Raw genomic sequence first — 21,478 nt, forward strand, 5'->3', positions numbered from 1 at the left:
TATAAAAAGTATAAAATAAAGTATTCCTCCACAGGCATATAACTGTGTGTTTCTAACAGGTAAACAAAATAGGATAGAGCTAATGAACAGTATGCCACGCAATGTGTGTAATCTCCCACACAGATTACCCAATCATCATGTTGTTTAGGATCTTCCTCTTGATATTTACATACAACTGAATGTAGCTAATTGAGATGTGACAAACAATTTGTGGACAAAACAGTATAAAGATAATACAGCTGTCCTACAGTGTATATGTAAAGATTTGTTGTTTGCACTCTACTTTCCAGAATATAGCCATTTCTGAGGCAAGGGTGCCCTTAGACTGTGTCATGCCTCTGTGTGGTTTGATATTTCTTGTCCGAAGCTGATGCAGTGTAACGTGCATGCATTGCAGATCTTGGCCTCTGTTACGTGTGGTCCTATGCTATGTGTGAGGTCTTGTTTGTATTGAGTTTGTGGAGCTCCAGAGTAGTTGTTAAATTATATTTTAGAAAAGAGAGGGGTGAAAGGAAGGTGATCCTCTGAGGTCTGTCTGTTCCTGAGGTGAGTCCCCTGGTCTGTCTGTTCCTGAGGTGATTCCCTGGTCTGTGTGTAGACAGAGAGAGATAGAGAGGCAGGCAGGCAGACAGGCAGGCTGGAGCTCAGTTAATGATTGTTTTGATGCAGCTGATTAGGACTGTGTACTGTGGAGTCAAATTTAGCCCTTCCCCTGAGGTAGTCCTCCTGGGCCCCGTGCCAGCTCCTAAAAGGGTGCTGACAAAGCTGTTTGAGTAAATTCTCCCTGCTGTGATGTCCAACAATGAAATACAACTAGTCGTGTCTCAGAGGCTTGAAGCTTGAATGAGATCTTCCTAGAATATGTAACGGAGTCACATAAATGAATGAAACAAGCCATATTGCTTTTTATACCATGATGTGATTCAAAGTTGAAGGATGGTAAAATAATTGTTAGAAACTAAAATGTCAAGATAAAAACTCCTTTAAAAATAATACCATGCAGTGTATTCTATTTGCAGAAGAAATGTGACAGTCCCAGTGAGTAAAAGGCGTAAAATGACAGAGACGAAGAGGGAGAATGTCATTACTCTCTCCCCATTCTCTGATGGATACATTGATTGAACCCTGTCGATCGCCTGTTGCAGACAGCGGCAATGTCTTTGCTGAGAGCACTTCACAGCTATTTGTCTGAACATTCTGCAGACAGCCTGATTCACTGGTAGGGATGCACCTGGCGTGTTGTGTGGGTGGTACTGCCTACTGCACCTGATCCTGAAAGACATGGTCTGTTAGGATTATTACACTGCTGATGTTACAGTATGTTAGGATATGGCCAATGAAATCCCTGGAACAGTCTTCATGAGCAGCAATTTACCTAATTGCATACGACAGATAGGCTGGTGAGAGGTTTATGGGGTAAATCGAGTGGAAGGCACAATGATCTGGCAGGAATGAGCCATGGAACATAGCAATAAAGGATTGACTCCATCATCACAGCCGTCTCTGACACAAGTAGCATACGTCAAAAGCATCCTGAAACAGGGTCAGAGCATTTCCGGAGAGATACAGACTGGACATCCTAATCATAAACCCATAGAGAGCAACATCTGTGGATCTGCGCTCATGCCAAAGACCAACACCGTTAAAATGTCCTGGGGGCATGAGGAGTCTGCCCCCCTCAGCTCCTCACAGACCCAAAACCAAAACCAACAACACAAAACATGTGCACTGACAGCTGTTGTGATTGCATCAGGTTTATGCAGGATAAAGGTAATCTTAGGAAAGGTTATAAAATCCAGTTGTCGTCCTGTCTGAGTACTTGACACCCTTATTATTTGACATCTCAAATCAAATCAAATCAAATTTTATTTGCCACATGCGCCAAATACAACAGGTGTAGACATTACAGTGAAAAGCTGACTTACAAGCCCTTAACCAACAATGCATTTTTTAAAGATTTTATTTTATTTTTATGATGTGATGTGCACACCAAGGAACTTGAAGCTCTCAACCTGCTCCACTACAGCCCTGTCGATGAGAATGGGGCGTGCTCAGTCCTCTTTTTTTTCCTGTAGTCCACAACCATCTCCTTGTCTTGATCACATTGAGGGAGAGGTTGTTATCCTGGCACCACACGGCCAGGTCTCGGACCTCCTCCCTATAGGCTGTCTCATCGTTGTCGGTGACCAGGCCTACCACTGTTGTGTCGTCAGCAAACTTAATGATGGTGTTGGAGTCGTGCCTGGCCATGCAGTCATGGGTGAACAGGGAGTACAGGAGGGGACTGAGCACGCACCCCTGAGGGGCCCCCGTGTTGAGGATCAGCATGGCAGATGTGTTGTTACCTACCCTTACCACCTGGGGGCGGCCCATCAGGAAGTCCAGGATCCAGTTGCAGAGGGAGGTGTTTAGTCCCAGGATCCTTAGCTTAGTGATGAGCTTTGAGGGCACTATGGTGTTGAACGCTGAGCTGTAGTCAATGAACAGCATTCTCACGTAGGTGTTCCTCTTGTCCAGGTGGGAAAGGGCAGTGTGGAGTGCAATAGAGATTGCATCATCTGTGGATCTGTTGGGGTGGTATGCAAATTGGAGTGGGTCTAGGGTTTCGGGGATAATGGTGTTGATGTGAGCCATGGCCAGCCTTTTCAAAGCACTTCATGGCTACAGAGTGCTACGGGTCGGTAGTCATTAAGGCAGGTTATCTTAGTGTTCTTGGGGACAGGGACTATGGTGGTCTGCTTGAAACTTGTTGGTATTACAGACTCAGTCAGGGACATGTTGAAAATGTCAGTGAAGACACTTGCCAGTTGGTCAGCACATGCTCGGAGTACACGTCCTGGTAATCCGTCTGGCCCTGCGGCCTTGTGAATGTTGACCTGCTTAAAAGTCTTACTCACATCGGCTATGGAGAGCGTGATCACATAGTCATCCGGAACAGCTGGTGCTCTCATGCATGCTTCAGTGTTGCTTGCCTTGAAGCGAGCATAGAAGTGATTTAGCTCATCTGGTAGGCTTGTGTCACTGGGCAGCTCGCGGCTGTGCTTCCTTTTGTAGTCTGTAATAGTTTTCAAGCCCTGCCACATCTGACGAGTGTCAGAGCCGGTGTAGTACGATTCAATCTTAGTCCGGTATTGACTCTTTGCCTGTTTGATGGTTTGTCGGAGGGCATAGTGGGATTTCTTATAAGCTTCCGGGTTAGAGTCCCGCTACTTGAAAGCGGCAGCTCTACCCTTTAGCTCAGTGTGGATGTTGCCTGTAATCCATGGCTTCTGGTTGGGGTATGTATGTACGGTCACTGTGGGGACGGCGTCATCGATGCACTTATTGATGAAGCCAGTGACTGACGTGATGTACTCCTCAATGCTATCTGAAGAATCCCGGAACATATTCCAGTCTGTGCTAGCAAAACAGTCCTGTAGCTTAGCATCTGCATCATCTGACCACTTTTTTATTAACCGAGTCACTGGTGCTTCCTATGAATTCATAACTTTGATTCCTTTTGTAATATAAAAAGGGCTACACACTATAACAGGATTGCAAGGGGAAGTTGCATGAGAAAGTCCTATTCAACAGAACCTTCTGTCCCAGCAGGGATGGGGTGGCTCTAGTATCATTTTTGGCAGAGGTTTGTTTTCTTGGCAGAGATGAAAGCAATGTTAATGATGCATGTTGGAGAGGGCAGTTTTTATTTACTATGATACTAGGACATGTCAAACAGTCTAATGAACAAACCTCACAGGGCTTTGCAGAGACAACCCAAGGTCTACCAACTATTTGCTGTGCTGCGTAGTAGTCAAAGGGTGAGGAATACTATCCATTTAACTCATGCAGAAGGATTACCACATTCAAAACATCTGAGACCTGCAAAGAAATATTATGGCTATCGGATGGCTCAGATTTCTGCATAGAGCAAAGCAAACAAGTTTGTCCAAAGAACAAGGTGAGGAATATCTCCTGCATTGATCTCGGGTGTACTGGGCCTGCTGGCCAATGGAGCCTGGGGATGAAAACTGCACTGACCAGTCAGTACGGGTGGGGCTGGAGCTTGTCTTCAGTTTAGTGGTGTCCTCTTCATCTAAAAGGTTGAATGTTTACCTACAATATATATACAAAAGTATGTGGACACCCCTTCAAATTAGTGGATTTGGCTATTTTAGCCAAACTCGTTACTAACAGGTGTATAAAATCAAGCACACAGGCATGCAATTTCCATAGACAAATATTGGCAGTAGAATGGCCTTACTCAAGTGTTCAGTGACTTTCATCGTGGCACTGTCATAGGATGCCACCTTTCCAACAAGTCAGTTTGTCAAATATCTGCCCTGCTAGAGCTGCCTCGGTCAACTGTAAGTGCTGTTATTGTGAAGTGGAAACATCTAGGAGCAACAACAGCTCAGCCTCGAAGTGGTAGGCCACACAAGCTCACAGAAAGGGACGGCCGAGTGCTGAAGCACGTAGCGTGTAAAAATATGATTTCCTCGGTTGCAACACTCACTACCGAGTTCCAAACTGCCTCTGGAAGCAACGTCAGCACAAGAACTGCACATTCGGGAGCTTCATGAAATGGGTTTCTATGGCCGAGCAGCCGCACACAAGCCCAAGATCACCATGTGCAATCCCAAGCATCGGCTGGGGTGGTGTAAAGCTTGCCGCCATTGGACTCCTGAGCAGTGGAAATGCGTTCTCTGGAGTGATGAATCACGCTTCACCATCTGGCAGTCCGACGGACGAATGCATAGTGCCAACTGTAAAGTTTGGTGGAGGAGGAATAATGGTCTGGGGATGTTTTTCATGGTTCGGGCTAGGCCCCTTAGTTCCAGTGAAGGGAAATCTTAACGCTACAGCATACAATGACATTCTAGACGAGTCTGTGCTTCCAACTTTGTGGCAACAGTTTGGGGAAGGCCCTTTCCTGTTTCAGCATGACAAAGCGAGGTCCATACAGAAATGGTTTGTCGAGATCGGTGTGGAAGAACTTGACTTGCCTCCACAGAGCCCTGACCTTAACCCCATCAAACATCTTTGGAATGAATTGGAACACCGACTGTGAGCCAGGCCTGATCGCCCGACATCAGTGCCTGACCTCACTAATGCTCTTGTGGCTTAATTGAAGCAAGTCCCTGCAGCAATGTTCCAACATCTAGTGGAAAGCCTTCCCAGAAGAGTGGAGGCTGTTATAGCAGCAAAGGGGGGACCAACTCCATATTAAAGCCCATGATTTTGGAGTGAGATGTTCAACAAGCAGGTATCCACATACCTTTGGTCATGTAGTGTACCTTGAGGCATGGTTAATAGCATTGATTGGTCCATTAGTTGTTTAAAGTGACTCCCACAGTAAGCACAATGGTTTGATAATGTCTATTTTCTGAATCGTCTCGTTTGGTCCCCCCAAAAATGTTTGTTAAATCAGATTAGAAGTTTTGGTCAGTTTCTTTATTTACCCAGAACACACAGGAAATGTGTGATGAGCAGGTAGCACCTTTTCACCTTCCTGGGAATGTACTTAAGAGGTGACTTGGTAAACACTTCTCCATCTCCTCTGTGACACACCCATATCCAGCAGGGAATGTAGCTGCTTCAAGTAACAATGACATTCTTAGAAGAAAAGAGAGCATGCAGACAAAGTGAGCCACAAACCAGACATTCGCCATGTGAGAGGGTGTGAACTCTGGGCTCTGATGAATTACTTGTCTGATGAGTGAGGGTATATGTGGGTGTTTGCTATTCTCAATGAAAATGTATCATTTGCAATGACATATGACACATAAGACAAACATACCCACACACGCACGTACGCACACACGCACGCACACAAACACACACATACACACACACATAATGTACACTCACACATACACTGTGTGAAAGTCTGTTTGCAACAGGGATATGAATAAACACATTCAGCCCTGGTGACTCCCATCCTTTCCCAAGCTTTGAGAAAGACCAGAACAACAAAAGAAAAGAACTGGCTGCAGCTTGTTCTCTGGCATTAATAACAATAGACGCAGCCATCCAATTGGGTTTGGTCCCAAGATTTGAATGGTAGGAGTACTTCAAATCCATAGCCACCAGTACAGTCAGTAATAGTCACATTGGAAAGTGAAACTCTTGTTTTGGTAAAACATGAACTCCTATGATACCATTTCTTACCTCTGGTACTTACACTGTGATAGGGCATTACACTGTAATAGGCATCCATGTAAAAACCCATGAACACTAACATGTGAAGATCATATTAGGAATACATCAAATTTGATTTCAAATGAAAGCTAAGTCTATATATTTTTTAAATTAAGGCATACAGTGCATTCGGAAAGTATTCAGACCCCTTGACATTTTCCACATTTGTTACGTTATAGCCTTATTCTAAAATTGATTAAATTACATTTTCCCCTCCTCAATCTACACACAATACCCCATAATGACAAAGCAAAAACAGGTTTTTAGACATTTTTGCAAATGTATTAAAAATAAAAAAAACTGAAATACCTTACCTACATAAGTATTCAGACCCTTATCTATGAGACTCGCAATTGAGCTCAGGTGCATCCTGTTTCCATTGATCATCCTTGAGATGTTTCTACAACTTGATTGGAGTCCACCTGTGGTAAATTCAATTGATTGGACATGACTTGGAAAGGCACACACCTGTCTATATAAGGTCCCACAGTTGACAGTGCATGTAGAGCAACAACCAAGCCATGAGGTCGAAGGAATTGTGAGTAGAGCGCTGAGACAGGAGGCACAGATCTGGGGAAGGGTACCAAGAAATGTCTGCAGCATTGAAGGTCCCCAAGAACACAGTGGCCTCCGTCATTCTTAAATGGAAGAAGTTTGGAACCACCAAGACTCTTCCTAGAGCTGGCCGCCCAGCCAAACTGAGCAATCAGGGGAGAAGGGCCTTGTTAAGGGAGGTGACCAAGAACCCAATGGTCACTCTGACAGAGCTCCAGAGTTCCTCTGTGGAGATGGGAGAACCTTCCAGAAGGACAACCATCTCTGCAGCACTCCACCAATCAGGCCTTTATGGTAGAGTGGCCAGACGAAAGCCACTCCTCAGTAAAAGGCACATGACAGCCCGCTTGGAGTTTGCCAAAAGGCACCTAAAGGACTCTCAGACCATGAGAAACAAGATTCTCTGGTCTGATGAAAGCAAGATTGAACTCTTTGGCCTGAATGCCAAGCTCACTTATGGAGGAAACCTGGCTCCATCCCTACGGTGAAGCATGGTGGTGGCAGCATCATGCTGTGGGGTTGTTTTTCAGCAGCAGGGACTGGGATACTAGTCAGGATCGAGGGAAAGATGAATGGAGCAAAGTACAGAGAGATCCTTGATGAAAACCTACTCCAGAGCACCCAGGACTTCACTGGTTCACCTTCCAACAGGACAATAACACTAAGCACACAGCCAAGACATTTACATTTACATTTTAGTCATTTAGCAGACGCTCTTATCCAGAGCGACTTACAGGAGCAATTAGGGTTAAGTGCCTTGCTTAAGGGCACATCGACAGATTTTTCACCTAGTTGGCTCGGGGATTAGAACCAGCGACCTTTCGGTTACTGGCACAACGCTCTTACCCACTAAGCTACCTGCCGCCCCAGACAATGCAGGAGTGGCTTCGGGACAAGTCTGAATGTCCTTGAGTGGCCCAGCCAGAGCCCAGACTTGAACCTGATCGAACATCTATGGAGAGACCTGAAAATAGCTGTGCAGCGACGCTCCCCATCCAACCTGAGAGATCTTGAGAGGATCTGCAGAGAAGAAAGTGAGAAACTCCCCAAATACAGGTGTGCCAAGCTTGTAGCGTCATACCCATGACAATTAGAGGCTGTGATCACTGCCAAAGGTGCTTCAACAAAGTACTGAGTAAAGTGTCTGAATACTTATGCAAATGTGATATTTCCTTCTTTTTTTTGGTAATAAATGTGCAAAAATTCTAAAAACCTGTTTTTGCTTTGTCAGTATGGGGTATTGTGTGTAGATTGATGAGGAAAAATAACAATTTAATCAATTTTAGAATAAGGCTGTAACGTAACAAAATATGGAAAGAGTCAAGGGGTCTGAATAATTTCCGAATGCACTGTATATACATGTTTTCCATTGTAAATATTAGGAATAAGCAACGGCTTTGATCTCAGGTCAAACAGAGGGATAAGGGGTCTTAAAAAAACATCTAGCAGAAAAAGTCTTAAAAGGTATTAGAAATACATCAAAATACAATAATTGAAGTAAAGACCCCTGCCAACTAATATCAACATTTATATTTAGTTTTGGAGAAATTCTTTGCCTTCTGTAAGTTTATGAATTAATATTGCCTAATGTCTTGTCATTCTGTTACCAAAAACACACATATTTTAAAGATATTTTCTTGTTTCTCGCCCTCATGAGGAGGGAGGATAATGAAAGACCTACCAATTAGTTATAGTGTTTTTACTGATAACAATTTGGTTTATGATTTATTAAGTGATTAAAATGCGTCATTCTGTTACCAGATCGCTAACAGAATTACCAAAAAATCTGTAACAGAATGACTACAACTGAATTGGCTACAATGGGAATTCATAGTAGTCACAAACCACAGTTGGCTCACCTGCTACTGTCCTCCCTTCCAGTGGCATACTGTTATATACAGCTCATAACTGTTTTCTTTCTATTTCTGTTGTCTGGTGGTCAAATCAAGAGTGTGAAAACTGTCTGGACAACCCCTCCCTCTCTCTCTCCAGTTAAAGTCACCTCTCCTGGCTCTTACTGACACCTACCCATGAGCCCTCTCTCTTTCCATTTACTGTAACTAGCACCCACTGAGCACCGACCGACACCGGACATCCATGGGCGTTGAAAAGTAGTTGAAATTTGGTCAGTCCAAATCTGAACCAATCATAGACGTCTGTTTCACAAGTTGACAGCACAGTACAGTAGAGCACAGTACAGTACAGTATAGTTTAGTACAGTACAGCACACTAGAGTGCAGAATAATTTACTGTATGTTACTGTACTGCATGGAACTATACTGTACTCTACTGTACACTGAACTATACTTTACTGTATTGTGCTCTGCTGTATTGAACTGTATGGCACTGTGCTCTACTGTGATGTTCAAACTTGTGAAACATAGACGTATATGATTGGTACAGATTTGGTCCGGTCTGGAACAACCAAATGTGGTCTTGTTTGGGAGGAGATCATTAGAATAATAGTCAGTAGCTAGGTTTCCATCCAATTGGTGACAGATTAATGCGAATATAAAAAAATCTGCATAAAGAAAATATGCACATTTTCCCACCAGTGGTGGGCTCCCACCAAACGGACTTGTTGCGGCAAAAAATCAGTGTGTGATGACGTAGTGCACACAAAATTGTCACGATCGTTATGTGAAGCGGACCAAGGCGCAGCGTGATAGGCGTATACATTTTATTGAACGTACTCACACGAACAAAAACAACAAACCAAACGATACGTGAAGTCCTAGGTTAATAACACAAACCTATATGGATCAAGATCCCACAATACAAAAGTGCCAACAGGCTGCCTAATTATGGTTCCCAATCAGAGACAACGAGAATCAACTGCCTCTGATTGGGAACCACCCTGGCCAACATAGAAATACAACGATCTAGAACAGAAACCTAGAAAACTAAACATAGAAACTAACACCCTGGCTCAACATTAAAGAGTCCCCAGAGCCAGGGCGTGACAGTACCCCCCCCCCCCCCCAAAGGTGCGGACTGCGACCGCGCCAACCAAACTCAAGAGGGTAGGGGCCGGTTTGGCATTCCGCCTCGGAGGCGGATCCGGCTCCGGGCGTGACCACCACTCTCTCGCTACCCCCCCGTAGCGCCCCTGGTCTGGTCTGGCCCCGCTGGCGGATTTCTCAGGCTCCGGTGTGGAGCAGGCACGGGCTGTGCCGGACTGACGACGCGCACCACTGGCTTGGTGCGGGGAGCAGGAACGGGCCGGACCTGGCTGACGACGCGCACCCCTGGCTTGGTGCGGGGAGCAAGAACAGGCCGGACCGGGCTGACGACGCGCACCACTGGCTTGGTGCGGGGAGCAGGAACGGGCCGGACCGGGCTGACGACGCGCACCACTGGCTTGGTGCGGGGAGCAGGAACAGGCCGGACCGGGCTGGTGGAGACGGACTGGAGGTCTGGAGCGAAGAGCTGACACAACCCGTCCTGGCTGAATGCCTATTTTTACACACTCTGTGTGAGGCATCAGCACAGGACATACAGGGCTGTGCACTCGTACTGGCACTACAGCACGTGGCACTGGCACAGGATATCCGGGACCGAGGAGGGGTACTGGAGGCCACGAGCGTTGAGCCGGCACACTCCGTCCTGGCTGCATGCCCACCTTAGCACAACATGTGCGTGGTGCTAGCACAGGATGTACAGGACTGTGCCGGACCACTCGCGGCACAGTACGCAGCTCCGCATACCTCGGAACCTGCCCAGTCTCACGCTGCCTAGCCTGAGTACGGGGAGTTGGCTCTGCTCTACCTCTAGGCTCCGCCAACCTCCCTTCCAGCCCCCCAAACCTGGTGGCCTCCTCTCCTAATCCACAAACTCGCCCTGTAGCTGCCTCCAGCAGCCCCGTCGTCCATGCCGTGTGCCCCCCTAAAAAAAATTTCTTGGGGTTGCCTCTCGCCTGTCCGACGACGGCCCGGTTGGCGCCGCTTCTCCTCTCCTGCCTGGGCATCCTCCCTCATCGCCCTCCGGTAGCGAACGGCCTCCTCCTCGGTGATCTTCCCCCAACCGAGGAGGACATCCACTAAAGTAACCCCCTGTTCCTTACCCAGCGTTTGTTCCTGAACACGCTGCTTGGTCCTGTATTGGTGGGATCTTCTGTCACGATCGTTATGTGAAGCGGACCAAGACGCAGCGTGATAGGCGTACATATTTTATTGAACGTACTCACACGAACAAAAACAACAAACCAAACGACACGTGAAGTCCTAGGTTAATAACACAAACCTATACGGATCAAGATCCCACAACACAGAAGTGCCAACAGGCTGCCTAAGTATGGTTCCCAATCAGAGACAACGAGAATCAGCTGCCTCTGATTGGGAACCACCCTGGCCAACATAGAAATACAACGATCTAGAACAGAAACCTAGAAAACTAAACATAGAAACTAACACCCTGGCTCAACATTAAAGAGTCCCCAGAGCCAGGGCGTGACAAAAAATGTACTTTTTCGCTTAAGTTTTCATATACCGAATAAAAATCTAAAGTTCAATGTGTTTCCATCATATTTTCAACTACTGATAGTTTTGTCACAAAAACTGTTGGTTAAATAGCAAATGTGCCTACTCTGGTCTTGGAACGTGAGCTCTAGCCAACAGCTAGCAGATACAGTGCGGGTAGGCTGTGCGGATAGGCTAGACTACAAGATGAGATTATTATGATAAGAATATTTGTATTTGTCAAACGGCAGTCAAGCATCGATCATCATCGATTATCATGTCACCAGAATATTTATTGCAAAGGAGCATAAAGATCAGTGCACTTTCACCACCCTGTAATAAACTGCATGGTTTCCCGAACTGTAGTGGGATATGGACCACACACCATATCATCGCGTGACTCCAAGTTTACTTCAATATGATGGTTATTATATCAATATTTACGCATAAAGGCATTTTCTTTGTCATTTCTCGCATAATTTATTTTATAGACACAGAAAGATCCCATCATGTCGAACAATCAAATTATCTGTTGGCATTTATAAAATTGTACCGAAACTTCCTGTTTCCATCGCAGCTGTCATGATTTTTCTTTATACATTATGACTTTACTCGCATAAAAACTGTGGATGGAAACGTGGTTAGTTTGTAGAATAATACCAAAACATGCAAAGGAGGATATGATTTTTTTTTATATATAATTCTGTTACCGGTTTTAATCCACTTCACTTACTGTAGTTTAATAACCAAAATAGATTTTTTCAAACTCAAGATGTCATATCATAGTTGACACCTCATTCTTTCTGTAGACATCTTTGAATCTTAATTCGGAGTAGATATTTTACAGAGTTTTGGGAAAATGTGGTCACATAAAAAAGTGAGGGATATTTTACCGTCATCTGTTCTTTGAGTGAATGTGTTTTTGTAAAATGTTCAGTGGAAATTGTTAAAAGTAGTCCTTGTGCATAGAGTTGTATGGTTTGTGTAACTTTGCATTCAATGGTTTTTGTTTGGCATATATTTAAAGTGACAAATTCTGTTATCGTGGAATTGCCCAATAGTAACCTTGCAGTCGAAAAGCAATAATCTGGGCGCTTGTGTTTTTGCATGCATGTGTGTGTGTGTGTTTGTGTGCGTGCATGTATGTACTGTATGTGTGCGAGTGCATGTGTATGTGTGCACGTGCATGTATGGGTAGCTTATGCTTATCTCTTATCAACCCAGTCTCGCTGTAAAATTATAGGGCTCAGAATATGTACTTCTGCTTTATGTTTGGAACACTGGAAGAGGATATTTATTGGAATACTGTACTACAGTAAATCTCTCACAGAAAGAGTTTGCTTATGAAAGTTCCTGCATGTGTGCATATGCGTGTTCATGTGTGTGTGTGTTTGTGTCTGGCTGAAAGGCCCATCAGATGAAATAAACTGCTGTGACGCATCATCACAGATATGCGTAAGCAGGGCTGACCACTGAGGGGAACGTGTGATCGAGGTGAGGCTCTCTGAACCCAAGGTAGAGTGTGACTCACTCCCCATCGTGACATCAACAACTACAGTGGGGAAAAAAAGTATTTAGTCAGCCACCAATTGTGCAAGTTCTCCCACTTAAAAAGATGACAGAGGCCTGTAATTTTCATCATAGGTACACGTCAACTATGACAGACAAAATGAGAAAAAAAAATCCAGAAAATCACATTGTAGGATTTTTTATGAATTTATTTGCAAATTATGGTGGAAAATAAGTATTTGGTCAATAACAAAAGTTTCTCAATACTTTGTTATATACCCTTTGTTGGCAATGACACAGGTCAAACGTTTTCTGTAAGTCTTCACAAGGTTTTCACACACTGTTGCTGGTATTTTGGCCCATTCCTCCATGCAGATCTCCTCTAGAGCAGTGATGTTTTGGGGCTGTTGCTGGGCAACACGGACTTTCAACTCCCTCCAAAGATTTTCTATGGGGTTGAGATCTGGAGACTGGCTAGGCCACTCCAAGACCTTGAAATGCTTCTTACGAAGCCACTCCTTCGTTGCCCGGGCGGTGTGTTTGGGATCATTGTCATGCTGAAAGACCCAGCCACGTTTCATCTTCAATGCCCTTGCTGATGGAAGGAGGTTTTCACTCAAAATCTCACGATACATGGCCCCATTCATTCTTTACTTTACACGGATCAGTCGTTGTGGTCCCTTTGCAGAAAAACAGCCCCAAAGCATGATGTTTCCACCCCCATGCTTCACAGTAAGTATGGTGTTCTTTGGATGCAACTCAGCATTCTTTGTCCTCCAAACACGACGAGTTGAGTTTTTACCAAAAAGTTATATTTTGGTTTCATCTGACCATATGACATTCTCCCAATCCTCTTCTAGATCATCCAAATGCACTCTAGCAAACTTCAGACGGGCCTGGACATGTACTGGCTTAAGCAGGGGGACACGTCTGGCACTGCAGTATTTGAGTCCCTGGCGGCGTAGTGTGTTACTGATGGTAGGCTTTGTTACTTTGGTCCCAGCTCTCTGCAGGTCATTCACTAGGTCCCCCCGTGTGGTTCTGGGATTTTTGCTCACCGTTCTTGTGATCATTTTGACCCCACGGGGTGAGATCTTGCGTAGAGCCCCAGATCGAGGGAGATTATCAGTGGTCTTGTATGTCTTCCATTTCCTAATAATTGCTCCCACAGTTGATTTCTTCAAACCAAGCTGCTTACATATTGCAGATTCAGTCTTCCCAGCCTGGTGCAGGTCTACAATTTTGTTTCTGGTGTCTTTTGACAGCTCTTTGGTCTTGGCCATAGTGGAGTTTGGAGTGTGACTGTTTGAGGTTGTGGACAGGTGTCTTTTATACTGATAACAAGTTCAAACAGGTGCCATTAATACAGGTAACGAGTGGAGGACAGAGGAGCCTCTTAAAGAAGAAGTTACAGGTCTGTGAGAGCCAGAAATCTTGCTTGTTTGTAGGTGACCAAATACTTATTTTCCACCATAATTTACAAATAAATTCATTAAAAATCCTACAATGTGATTTTCTGATTTTTTTTTTCTCAATTTGTCTGTCATAATTGATGTGTACCTATGATGAAAATTACAGGCCTCTCTCATCTTTTTAAGTGGGAGAACTTGCACAATTGGTGGTTGACTAAATACTTTTTTTCCCCACTGTACATTACCAGGGTCAAAATCAAGCTCTGACTCTTCCTGAGCCACCGTAGATGACTAAAAATAATGTCTCATAAACCAGTTTTACAACAGAATCAAACATTTTCGGAAGGGTTTAGCAGGCTAAATCATGGTCAGTGGGGGCAAAAACTAAAGATAAGGAGTAGGGATTCATCATTTTCTGCTGAAAAAGTCCTTGTATGAGGTGTTGTCATTCATTGACAGCCTGCAACTATTGTGTTTCCTGCAATTGAACTGTGTGTGTGTGTGTGTGTGTGTGTGTGTATGTGTGTGTGTGTGTGTGTGTGTGTGCAGTCACGTAATTGAGAAGTTAGAATTTTTGGACTGTGTTTGTAGCTTTCCTGGCACGCTAGCAGCAGGCTGACAAGAGGCCACACCCAGCTCTCACGCAGCAGGAGCAGGCCATCTAGCACAGACAACTACAGCACACACAAGATTACATCTGCTGATTTTTAATCAGCATGTTCAGTCTTCAGGTCAGCAGCAAGACTAAAATATAAACAGGTTTAGGGAGATGACTATTGAAAACTATTAGAATTAATAAAATATACATTTTGAAGGTGTGCTCGTAATTATTTTGTTTTATTTAAGACTAGTTGTTTGGTTGGCCTGCATGCATTGCAACAACAACTGTCTTCTGTCAGGCTGTGTGTGACTTGTGCTTGTGCTCACTCAGCCTGGCCTCAACAGCAGCCGCTCACTGAATGTTTATATTTTGGACTTCTTGCTAGCAGCAAGCCCCACACTTATCTCTCCCATCAACACAGCCCTTATTGTAATATGATACTGCCTTGGAACTGGTCAACTTCTGCTTTTTATTGTTGGTATCTGTGGTGAGAGGATATTTACTGGGTTATTAAATGTCAGAGGGTGGACTCCCTCAATGTAGTTAAGGTTCTGTGAGAAGAGTTTAATGTAGTTAGCGAGGGTTCTAAGTTTAGCTATTTTGTACTCCACCGACCCAAAATTATTCAATTTTGCCTGCATAAACACAGTTTTATTGTTACTCTTATAATTGCAACTTGATATTTTGATGATTTCTTTAGACCAGGGGTGTCAAACTAATTTTAGCTCAGGGGCCACATGGAGGAAAATCTATTCCCAAGTGGGCCGGACCGGAAAAATCATGGTATATATAACTTAAAAACAACAACTTCAGATTGTTTTCTTTGTTTTAATACGATCAACATACAACATAAAGCTGGAGCCTGAGGACAGTGTGTCCAAAATAGTACAAGCACAACATCACTATTAATCATAAAACACGTCAAGTTTATTTGAAAATTCTAAAGAAAAAGAACACACAAACACACAATGCCTCAGTGATTAACAGAACTGTTTCACAGATCACAGAACTATATCAGGGTGTCATTTCTCAGGCAGAAATGTAGATAAAAATAATGAAATCCTGTTCCCCAAACAAGTGCAAGAACCACAGAGTCAAGAATAGGTTAAATATACAAATAAAATAAAATCAATTAAAAACAATAGCACATCAACATAAAAACATATAAACATAAAGCTGGAGCCTGAGGACAGTGTCCAAAAGCACAACATCACTATTCATCATAAAACACCTCAAGTTATTTGAAAGTTCTGAGGACAAAGAACACACAAACACACAATGCCTCAGTGATTAACAGAACTGTTCACAGATCACAGAACTATATCAGGGTGTCATTTCTCAGGCAGAAATGTAGATAAAAATAATGAAATCCTGTTCCCCAAACAAGTGCAAGAACCACAGAGTCAAGAATAGGTTAAATATACAAATAAAATAAAATCAATTAAAAACAATAGCACATCAACATAAAAACATATAAACATAAAGCTGGAGCCTGAGGACAGTGTCCAAAAGCACAACATCACTATTAATCATAAAACACCTCAAGTTATTTGAAAGTTCTGAGGACAAAGAACACACAAACACACAATGCCTCAGTGATTGACAGAAGTATATCACAGAACTATATCAGGGTGTCATTTCTCAGGCAGAAATGTAGATAAAAATACTGAAATCCTGTTCCCCAAACAAGTGCAAGAACCACAGACTTAAGAATAGGTTAAATATACAAATAAAATAAAAACAATTAAAAACAATAGCACATCAACATAAAAACATATAAACATAAAGCTGGAGCCTGAGGACAGTGTCCAAAAGCACAACATCACTATTAATCATAAAACACCTCAAGTTATTTGAAAGTTCTGAGGACAAAGAACACACAAACACACAATGCCTCAGTGATTCACAGAAGTATATCACAGATCACAGAACTATATCAGGGTGTCATTTCTCAGGCAGAAATGTAGATAAAAATAATGAAATCCTGTTCCCCAAACAAGTGCAAGAACCACAGAGTCAAGAATAGGTTAAATATACAAATAAAATAAAATCAATTAAAAACAATAGCACATCAACATAAAAACATATAAACATAAATCTGAAAGCGTTGCTCAAACTCCCGTAACAGTCCCGTTATTTTATCTTTGAACCACTTCATGTCTGCCACATGTTGGGTCGTGCACACATTTTTCAGACAGGGGAAGTGAGCTGCATCACCACCGGCAAGTTGCGTCTCCCACAATGACAGCTTCAACTTGAAAGAACGTATGCTGTCATAATACTGCGTGACAACTTTGTTGCGCCCTTGCAGCTGTTTGTTCAAGTTATTCAGGTGCTCTGTAACATCCACCATAAATGCAAGGTCCTGCATCCATTCTGCGGAATGAAATTCTAACACTGGTTTGCCCTTTTCTTCCATGAACTGTTCAATTTCTTCTCGTAAATCAAAGAAACGCCTCAGCACAGCACCTCGGCTTAACCATCTTACCTCAGTGTGGAATGGCAGGCCATAGATGTGGTCTTTCTCTTTGAGAAGGCTGTCAAACTGACGGTGATTCAGGCTTCTGGATCGAATGAAATTAACAGTTTGGATGACCACCTTCATGACGTTATCCATCTTTAATGACTTGCAACACAAAGCCTCCTGGTGCAAAATACAGTGAAAAGTCAAAAAATCACGTCCTCCATTTGCAGATTGCACTTTCTCTCTGAACTTTGTCACAACGCCTGCTTTTTTCCCGATCATTGAGGGCGCACCATCTGTAGCCAGGCTGACAGCGCGGGACCAGTCCACTCCGACCCTGTCCAGCGCGCCGACGAGTGCGGTAAAAATATCAGCTGCTGTCGTTGTATCTGTCATCGGCACCAACTCCACGAACTCCTCGGTGACGGTCAATGTGTCATCAACTCCGCGGATGAAAATGACCAGTTGTGCAACATCTGTAATGTCCGTGCTTTCATCAATTGCAACCGAAAACGCAATAAATGACTTTACTTTTTGCTTCAACTGGCTGTCCAAATCCACTGAAAGATCGGAAATCCTGTCTGCAACTGTGTTTCTTGTCAGGCTGATATTTGCAAAAGCCTGCCGCTTTTCAGGGCACACAATCTCCGCTGCCTTCATCATGCATGTTTTTACAAATTCACCCTCACTAAATGGTTTTGAAGCGACTGCGATTTCATTAGCAATGAGGTAGCTAGCTTTCACTGCAGCGTCACTGATGTCTCGGCTGTGAGTAAACACAGACTGCTGTTTCTTCAGACCCGCCAACAGTTCATTCACCTTCTCTCATCTCCGCTGTCCTTGAAAGTTGTCATATTTGTCGGCATGAAGACTCACATAGTGGCGACGAAGGTTATATTCTTTCAGCATAAATAGGATGACCATTTTTCTTGGAACACTCTGCACTCTGCGTCCACTTTTCTCTTTTTTGACAGAGACATATTGGGGCAATGAGGGTGCCAAAGCACATAATGTTAAAAGTAGAAGCCGTAATAAATATCGCGGGCAAAACAAAGTAGCTCATTGGCTGCACGTGCTTGACCTACTTGCTCTGCCCCGGTATAAACAGTTTGCTTGCTTAACACAATTGCTATTGCGCCATCCAGTGGACGCAATTGGAACAGCAGTTTATTTTATTGAAAAATTGCAGCGCATTTTTATACTTTACAAAATTATTATTAAATATATATATATATTTTTTTCTTTTCGAAATCATCTCGCGGGCCGGATTAAACCCGTTTGCGGGCCTAATCCGGCCCGCGGGCCGGACGTTTGACACCCCTGCTTTAGACCATGCATTTTCAGCCACAAATGTTATGTTAGTAAGAGCTGGGGTCATTTTGAAAGTATGTCACATGAATAATTCACAGTACCATTAAAGACATGCTCCGGTACCTTGGTGACTAAGAAAGTATTTTTTAAACCTCCCGCTTTGGGCTGGATGTGTCAATGTGTAGTTCATACATGCATAATCTATTAGCATAATTACTGTCTTACCTCAATTAGCCTTACCCAATGTGGGCCAGCCCCCTAGCAATTTGAGTTCTAGCCAATGAGCTTCAGCCCCTCGCATTTGAGTGACAGCTAGCAAGAGGCCTGCCCATCATTATCCAATGAGGTTGCAGGGCGGGCCCAACAGCTCATGTGGACACAGCAGAGAGAGAGAGAGCGAGAAAGAGAGCAATGACGTGGTGCACGTATCTGCACATATGTGACGTAGTACGCAATTTCCGGGGAGCACTTTTGGTTCGTGCGTGCTACTTTCAGAACTACTGGCTAAAAAGTATACAAAAGTACCGTAGAATCTCTTTAAAAGAATTGCTTGTTTCATTGTAATACAAACATGCTCTGCTATTAAGCTGTTTTATATTGTGAAAGTATACCGTTTGTTCCAAAGAAGATGACTTATTTTGTGCAGATGAGTGCCAGATCAAAGAGATAGACAGTATGCTCTCCTGCTGACCCACTCTATGTTCAACACCATCCCTTATATCTTCACAGTCTAATAGCCAGTCAGAGATAGGTAGTCCACAGTATCAAAACGAGATGTTTGAACTGGGGCATAAAGAGAAGAAAAGACAATCGACCATTGTTACACTCACCCCAGCATGTTGGCTTGACACAGTCATGTGGAGGTGCATCATTGAGAATGTGACATGCAAACACACAGAGGACCCCACGTGAGGTCGCACTCCAGCTCTAATCCAGCCTAGCTACATGCTCCTCCTCGCCTCTGTGTGCCATTCTCTCCCCACCACATCCTCCATGCCTGCTGTGCACAGCGCATAGCCAATAAGGGAAGGAGATTACTGGTGCATGGCAGAGAATAGAGGAACCCATGAGGCTCCAGGATCAAATCTGCCACATCCACAGGAACCTGATGTCTTCTCCAGGCACAGATTAATATGTGTCAGGACCCCAGATACTCTCCACTATGGTTGAGGCTGGGGGAGCTTGGGCTCTAGGGGTGTACACATATGATTTGAAACATGAGGGCGTTATTGTAACTTCAGATTTTTCCTTCCCTGGTTACTCATGAACTGTTTTACTCTTGCACCAATGTGAAGTAAGATGAATAAGTGAGAGTGTGGTCCACACAGACTAGCTAGCCCTGAAGTGCTACACACTGTAACACTTGAAAAGTAATTGAGATAGTTGTCTGTGTTTTGATTAAGGCCAAGACACCTCAAGCGTGTAACGAGAGGACATGTATACTCTCCCTTTCCTCTGTGTTCATAGCTGGTTTCCATCCACTTTGTTATTCTCCATACACAGTAAGTATTTAACAGACTTGGTGTCTGGGACTCTTTCACTCTAGGGCCACCCTGCTTCTCTCCTAATTTGGGGTCTACACAGGTCAACTCCTATTATACTCATAATTTAAGGCACGGCCATCAACCCCTCCAGAATGTACCCTTCTCAACAGTTAAACCCTTTTATGTTAACAGACACGTAGTTGCTGGGCAACTCAAACACACCCACTAAATTACTTTTCTGTTTGTAGCACCATTATAATGAAAGCAGATGGGAAAGTGTGTGACCAGCTGTTGGGCGCACGAAAGAGCAACACAGAAAAACACGCACACACTCAAAGAGACAGAGGTAGTAGAAGCTCTGGTTGAGTTCTGACCCTCTGGTCTGTGTTTAAGAGCTATAGCGTTTTGACTGTATCACACACTAGAGTCTATATTCAGGGAATGACCCAGTGATGTGAGCTGTCTGTGTGTCTCTGGCAGTATGGTGCTACAGTGTGGAGCGGGAGGCCCAGAGGCAGGGAACCAGGGAGGCAGACTCGTGGCAGAGCAGGCAGCGCAATGGGGGGCCCCCTCCGTCAGTGAGGACGTGGAGTGGGGGTGACTCATCATGTGAGACGTCAGCGCTTCGTCACCAGCTGTCTGCATCAGCACAGCAGTCCATCACTGAAGCTCTGTGCTCACACTAACAATATATCTTCAAAGAGCTTTCTACCTCATTAATGAATCACCAGCAGGCCTCCATCAGACTGCCTTCACTTGAAAGTCTTATTATAACACTAAACCCAGGGGTTTTAGGATTTTGTGATTAGTTCAGTGATTAATACAATTCATATTTTAATATTGAACAGCACAGGGCAAAATATGTGTGTTTGTATTTTGAGAAATACCTGAGTGAATATGGTAAAGCATAAAATTACCATATTTTGTATGCTCAGTTAAATGGCAACACATTCCTCCTAATTGCCTGTAGTTGCCTGTGAGCCTGTCTGTCTCTGATGAGTGTAACCCACGGCCATTGCCAGTGGCTCTGGTCAAGTAAAGTAAAGTCCTTCCTCCTCAGGCATGTGGTTGTGTGTCTAATGAGTGGTGCTCTGGGTCTCGTCCTTCCTCATGGCGATGATCTGAGGGAGAGAGTGTGAAGGGTCATGCTAATAGCACTGCTATATTAAGCCCCCCCCCCCCCAGATGTGTAGAGCTCCACCGTGACAACCTGAGACACGACTGCCTAATTAGTAGGAAAGTGTGCTGCACAGGGCCCCGTATCCACAGAGAGACTGGGCCTGGCGGGGGTAGAAAGACAGAGGGAGCATCATCATGGTTTAAGATGAGCTCATGCACACTTAACTAGCATTCTGAACTCTGAAGTTCAATGACAAGTTATATCAGTTTATCTAAATAAATGTTTCTGGCACTGTTTGTAATGCTATTTCATCTAATATGGCTTGATTTACAAAGCAAAAGATCAACAAAGACATGATACCGTCATGGCAGGTAAGCACCCTGGT

General features: G+C 43.9%; 1 protein-coding gene across 1 annotated transcript in view; it reads left to right on the forward strand.

Moving 5' to 3' along the window:
- Nucleotides 1–3,868: 3,868 nt before the first annotated feature.
- The window catches only part of LOC311135321 (peptidyl-prolyl cis-trans isomerase FKBP8-like), a gene marked incomplete at its 3' end in the record, with an annotated part of 59,644 nt that continues 42,034 nt past the window's right edge, over nt 3,869–21,478 (forward strand). The window contains exon 1 of the mRNA XM_084169267.1: nt 3,869–3,940. The remainder of the gene's footprint in view (nt 3,941–21,478) is intronic.

Source organism: Coregonus lavaretus (assembly GCF_964263955.1).
Source record: "Coregonus lavaretus genome assembly, chromosome: 9".
Taxonomy (NCBI): domain Eukaryota; kingdom Metazoa; phylum Chordata; class Actinopteri; order Salmoniformes; family Salmonidae; genus Coregonus; species Coregonus lavaretus.